Below are 6,880 nucleotides of genomic sequence, written 5' to 3'. Positions count from 1 at the left end.
GGAAATACGATGAACAATTAACATAGAAATGAACTAGCAATCTGAGGCAATGTAGTGCCTTGTGTTGGTTTTCCTTTTCAGGGCTCAAGTTCCATCCAATTCATTCTAGAGACTGTAAAGACGATAATATTTACCAAGGTACAGAAAGGTTAAATCATTTAGCCAAGGTCATATCCAGGTTTCCTAGTTCACAGTTCAGTGAACCTGTCAGATAAGAGCTCATGATCAAAGTATTCACTTGATACTTTTGTAAGAATTATTATTTATGATTTAGGGATAATGGAATCTTGCTCTCCAAACTGGAGTCCAGGTGAGGGGAAGAGCAAATACATCTAGTCCTTTCTAGCAATGCATAAAGAAGTCAGGCCTTTAAATAGAAGTTTAAAAAACTAAAAGACTACACCTTTTTTATTTCACAAAACTACTTATCTACCAAGGAGCTCTGGTCATACAGTGGTTTATGAGTTGGACTGCTTACCAAAAAGTCAGCATTTTGAGTCTACCAGTCACTCCACCAGAGTAAGATGAGGTTTTCTGCTCCTGTAAAGATTCACAGCCTTGGAAACCCCATACAGGCTCACTGTGAGTCAGAACTGTCTCAGTGGCACACCTCTGTCACCATCACTTGATCTCCTGTTTCTTCTAGTGTTTGGGGGAAAGTACTGGGTTGGGCTCATTGTTTGAGCAATCTTGCACAAGTTTTTCAACCTCTGAGGATTTCCACTTTCTCAGCACCCTCAATGTACCTCTATTGAAGCATTCATTCCACTACATTTTCTTTCTTATTTGGAAGTTCTTGAGGACAAGATCTGTGTTTTTACTTATCTGTAAAAGCCAAAAGCTTAGACTAGATCATATCACATATCAAATGATAAATAACTGTCACATCAAAGAGTGAAACTGGGATAAAAATACCCTCCTATCTACCTCATGTAATTGCTATAAATATTAAATTAAAACATTGTGAAAACAGTACAAGACTTTAAAATTCTAAGTAAGGTAAATGAGTACAACACTTGCATTTATAATATCACTATTCTAAGTGTTGCTTACTTGTGCTAGATTATTCCTATAAAAAACTGACAAAGGAGGTATTATTATCACATTTCTCTATTTTAAAGATGTGGAAACTGAACCACAGAGAGGTGAACAATAATGCCCAAAGGAATTTGGCCATTAATAGAGCCAAGATTTGACTCCATAAAGTCCAATATGGAATCCTAGGGTGTCATTGTAGCAAGCATTGGACTACAAACCACAAAGTCAGTGGTTCAAACCCACCAGCCACTTCAAAGAAATCACATACAGGGACACTATGAATCAAAATCAACTCGACAGCATTTAATAACTTAATAACAAGTCCAATGCCAAAATCTGTTCTCTTAACCAATACCTTTTATTGCAATCAGATTTAATAATATGTTGCTTATAAATATATTTCTAGATCTCTCTTTGGAAATATTAAGATACTAAAAAAAAAAAAAAAGTGGAGTTACCAATAGAGTGTGTGTGTATGACTAAAGTAGTACGGAGATGGAGAAAAGCCCCTGAATAATAAGTAGAATAACTCTAGTTTAGGTTCTCATTCTACTATTCACTTTCTGTGAGATCTTGAACATCTATCTCATTCAATCTGCCTGAAACCTAAAATAAGTTTGATATTTTACCCATAGGATTAGTGTGAGTGTTGAAATGCTGAAAATATTGTAAAGTATCTAATAGACCTACAGCAGTCCTGCTTGCACAGTTAGGTGTTTGACTGCTAATCAAAAGGATAGGCATTCAAATCCACCCAGAGACTCCGTGAAAAAAGTCTTAGCAATCAGCAGTTCTCCTCTGTGATATAGGATCAATATTATTTGAAATCAACTGGACAGTACAAAACAACACATAGTCCTTCAGTAATTGATAGTTTTGTGTTTTGTTGTTGTTTTTAATTATGGAGTCCTGGTGTGGCACTGTGGGTTAATGCACCAGATTGCAAAGCCATTTGAACTGCAAGGTTGGTGGTTCAAGCTCACCAGCTGCTCCTCAGAAACCCTGTTCAGGGTCGCTATGGGTCAGAATCGACTCATTGGCACTTAACAACAGTAACAACAACATTTTAATTATGGATTCCTGGTATGGCTCTATAGGATCAGTGCTGAACTACAAACCACAAGGTTGTCGGGACAAAATCTCCAACAGCCCCTTGGAAATCCCATACAGAGTCACTCTGAGTCAAAACTGACTTGACAGCACTTAACAACAACATTTTAATTATTGTAGTAGTATAGTGGAGTAGCACAATGGATTACAATTTGAACTGCTAGTTGCAGGTCAGCAGTTTGAATTTGCCAGTTGATTTAGGAAGAAAAATGAGTCTTTCTGCTCCCATAAAAGTTTATAGCCTAAGAAACCCTATACAGGTTTGTTACAAGTCAAAACTGTCTCGGTAGCATACAAACAGTATGACCACCTTTTTAATTATTATTGTGATTATCATTGTATCTTTTCCCTGTATTTTTTCTATTCTTTCATTCATTGATGCATAAATTAATTCAACAAAAATGCATGCATTCAGTACTTACTATGTGTCAAGTACTGCTCTAAGTGCCAGGAATGCATGAGGAAATGAAATAGACAGATGTAGTTGTACACATAAAGTTTATCTCCTAGCAGAAGGAAACAGATACACATGGACTAAATATATAAAATAAATTACATATTAAAAGATAATAGGCAGGCTGACTGAAATGTGGGTTGCCAGAATGCACCAGCCTCTCCTCAGGAGAAAGATGTAGTTATCTGTGTGACAGGAACAAGGATTGTGGTGCTAGCCAGTGCAGGATGAACAAGATTCAGGGTCAGACATTGAGGATGATATAAATTAACAGCATTCTGGATCAGACACTGGAAGTGTAGAACGTCATTCAGAGAATGAACCTAATGATCAAGAAGATAGTCTCATCAAAGGGCATCATGTGGCAGATTCTGAGAATGATGAACTCCCAAATTTTAATGCTAGTGACTCTGAAAGTGAGGAGCTTCACAGGCCAATGAATAGTGATTCTGAATCTGAAAAGCAACCTGAGCGTCCTGCAAATGATTCCAAAAACTAGGATGCCAATCATCACATGAGTGACTCTGAGAGTGAGGCGACCAGGACATTACCTGTTACTGACTCTGAAAATGAAGAACTTCTTAATGGGCATACAAGTGATTCTGAAAATGAAGATGTTCAAAAGCATCCTAGTAGTGAATCAGAGATTGAAGAACTTCAGAAAAGTCCTGCTAGTAACTCTGAGACTGAGGATGCTGTCAAAACTCAAGTCAGTGATTCTGAAAGTGAAGAGCCCCCAAGGCATCAAGGCAGTGATTCAGAAAATGAGGCACTCCCCAAACCTCAGGTCAGTGACTCAGAAAATAAAGAGCCCCCTGAGGAATCAGGCCAGTGACTCTGAAACTGAGGAGCTTCCCAAACCCGGTATCAGTGATTCAGAAGGTGAGGATCCTCCAAAGCACCAAGTCAGTGACTCAGAAAATGAAGAGCTTCCAAAACCCCAAATTAGTGGTTCAGAAAGTAAAGACCTCCCAAGGGACCAGGCCAGTGACTCTGATAATGAAGAACCTCCCAAACCCCAAGTCACAGAAAGCAAGGAGCTTCCCAAAACCAGAGTTAGTGACTCTGAGACTGAGGAACCACAGAAGGGACGAGCCAGCGATTCAGAAACTGAGGGTATTTCCAGGCACAAACAGAAGCAAGAGTCAGATGATGACAGCGATGGGGAAAATAGGGGAGAGGGTGCAGAAATGCAAAATGACTCCTTTCATTCAGATAGCCAAACAGAGATAGAAAGGAGTCACAGTTCTGACAGTGAGGAGGAAGAAGCCAAAAGTCAGAAATTTGACAGTGATGAAAATGATGTAAAAGAGAGGGAGGAGGAGAAAGTAGCAAAATGGAAAGCGCTGTCCTTTCTGATAGTGAAGGCGAAACGAAAGCATCAAAGAAGAGTGGTGTTGTCTCTGATGCAAATGATTCTGCCAGTGATGTTATATTAGACAAAGCAGGCAGAAGAGAAAAGACTGTAACATCGGACAGTGAAGAAGAAGTAGGGAAATAAGAATTATCTGATAAGAAAAATGAGGAGAGTGATCTATTTGGAAGTGATAATGAGTTAGGGAATGAAGAAGAAATCTTATTGCAGATGTATTTGGAGAATCTGGTGATGAAGAGGAAGAAGAGTTTACAGATTTTAACCAAGAAGATTTGGATGAAGAAAAAGCAGAAACGCACATAAAAAATGCAGAAGATTCAGATTCTGATGATAACATAAAGAGAGGGAAACATATGGATTTCCTGTCAGATTTTGAAATGATGCTGCCCCGGATGAAAAGCATGAGTGGCAAGCGCAGACGCAACCATGATGGTGGCACTTTTATTAGTGACGCAGATGACGTTGTGAGTGCCATGATCATGAAGATGAATGAAGCTGCTGAGGAAGACAGACAGTTAAACAATCAAAAGAAGCCAGCACTATAAAAAATAACTTTGTTACTTACCGTTGTTGTGCACCTTAAGAAGCAGGACCTGAAAGAAATCTTTATCGACAGTGGTGTGATGTCTGCCATCAAAGAATAGCTCTCACCTTTACCAGATAGGAGTTTGCCAGCATTAAAGATTAGGGAAGAGCTGTTGAAGATTCTGCAAGAGCTACCTAGTGTGAGCCAGGAGACTCTGAAACGTAGTGGAATGGGACAAGCAGTAATGTATCTCTATAAACATCCCAAGAAATCAAGGTCCATCAAGGACATGGGAGAAAAATTAATTAATGAGTGGTCTTGGCCTATGTTTGGTCTTACCTCAAACTACAAAGGGATTACAAGAGTAGAAAGGGAGCAGATAGATCTAGAACAAATGCTTCAGCAACGAAGAATGAACAGCACTGGTGGTCAGACACCCCAAAGATACCTGAGGACCTAGCCCTGGGAAACTCCACTGGAAATGGCAAATTGGCACCAGATGGTGTGGTTTGTTGGCCCCTTGAATATAACGCTAGATGTAGGCATACAGGTATCACCTTAGTTCCATCCTATGCCATCCAAAACTTTGCATTTATGTTGATAACTTTCATCTCTCTGTCATTCTATCCTTAGAGTATATAGTAGTATTTAAGCCGGCTGGGCCATCATGATTGCTTATGTGAAGAATCAGTTCGACTGCTGGGTCTGTGAAGAACTCCCCATTGCCTTCAATGCTGGCATGCCATGGAGAATTGTGCCTGCCAACACCAGTGCCTGGCATGCTTGACAGGGTAGTATGAATAGTCTGCAGACTGCTTCCCTATGTTTCCAGCTAAGTGTTCTGTGCAACTTCCATCCCAAGACTATACTGACTCTGGGATATTCCATCTGATACTGGAGCAAGTCAAGATTATACACACTCAGTTTTGTTGTTTGGGATGGCCAGAGATGACTGTCAATAGTATACATCTAACTCAACTCTAAGCTTCCTGGTATGCAGAGAGAACCCGTGCAAATAACAGCTCTATATCCCTAGCACTATTTACAAATGCCTGCCCATTAAGCCCAGTAATGGAAACACAGTGGCTTTACCTTCTTGCAGTTTTGGCTTCTGGGGCTGCATCTATTGATGTGGAAAGGCAAGCTTAGACCCTGGTGAAGCATATGACTTCGGTGTTGAATGAAACTTGCCAGCCTCTCTCATTGTTGTCAGCCAAGAGAGAGCAGATACATAAGGAAGCTTTACAGGACCACATGACTCTGGACATTCTAAAAGCCCTTCATAGAGTTACTTGCACTCTTATTCATACTGACTGTTGTGTATACATATCTGATTATCACCATAACATCTCTGTTTCTTCAACAAATGCTGGGCCATATTTCTACAATCCAGCAGTTATCTACTGACCCCTCTTCTAACTGGATTAGCTCTTTGTCCTTGATGTGGTATTATATACTTCTATTACTTATGGGAATGTTGTGCTTAGGAACAGTACTCTTGTAGTATATGTTTTTACTACGGCCTTTGGTTACAATTCTCCAATTCTCAGGCTCAAAAGACTGTGCAGAAGACTGGCAGTAAGATTGTAACGGCTATTTAGGAGTGTTGGGGTGAAGTGGAGGGACACAAAGCTAACACTCCAAAATGGCCATGCCAAGGTCACAGGGAAACATTTCTCCTATCCTTTCCCTCTGCTCCTACTATCTGTCTTCTTCTCCTGCTTTAGTTGTGCATATGTTAAGAAGGAGCCAACAGCCAGTCTTTCCACTGTGCTTGCCAAAATCTCTTCGTTCTCTAAGAGGGGACAGACCACCCTGAATCTTATGTCTCTTCTATCTGTCCTAGTTCCACATACCATCCTCATACCACCCTTATGCCTAAGTTTGAATACCCCATAATATAAAAAGAACCTTGTCTGGAAAAACTTCACTGTCCAAATGGCCACTACTGGAAGCAGCTGCATTTTGCCCTTTGTAGGTAAATTCACTTGTTGATAAATTATCTCTTTTATTTTATTTTCTGCAATAAACTAATGTCTCTCAGAATGAATTCTGGTAGTTTTTTTATTTGATGTTGTTGTTTTTGTCTCTCAGTACTCATAGAAGCAGGAGCCAAGAAATCAAATAATGAATTGCATTAGGCAAATCTGTTGCACAAGAACTTTTCAAAGTTTTGAAGAGCAAAGACTTCAGCTTGAGGACTAAGGTGCACCTGACCCAAGCCATGATATTTTCAATAACCTCATATGCATGTGAAAGCTAGACAGTGAATAATGAAGACCATAGAAGAATTGATGATTTTTGAGTTATGATATTAGGGGAGAATATTGAAAGTGCCATGGGCTGCCAAAAGAACCAACAGATCTGTGTTAGAAGA

General features: G+C 39.7%; 1 pseudogene; it reads left to right on the top strand.

The window, feature by feature from the left end:
• The first annotated feature begins 279 nt into the window (after window positions 1-279).
• On the top strand, window positions 280-4,963 carry LOC102816609 (annotated as a pseudogene).
• Window positions 4,964-6,880: the final 1,917 nt, after the last annotated feature.

This window comes from Chrysochloris asiatica, unplaced genomic scaffold (assembly GCF_000296735.1).
Source record: "Chrysochloris asiatica unplaced genomic scaffold, ChrAsi1.0 scaffold00068, whole genome shotgun sequence".
NCBI lineage: Eukaryota > Metazoa > Chordata > Mammalia > Afrosoricida > Chrysochloridae > Chrysochloris > Chrysochloris asiatica.
This window is presented reverse-complemented; position numbering and strand designations above follow the sequence as displayed.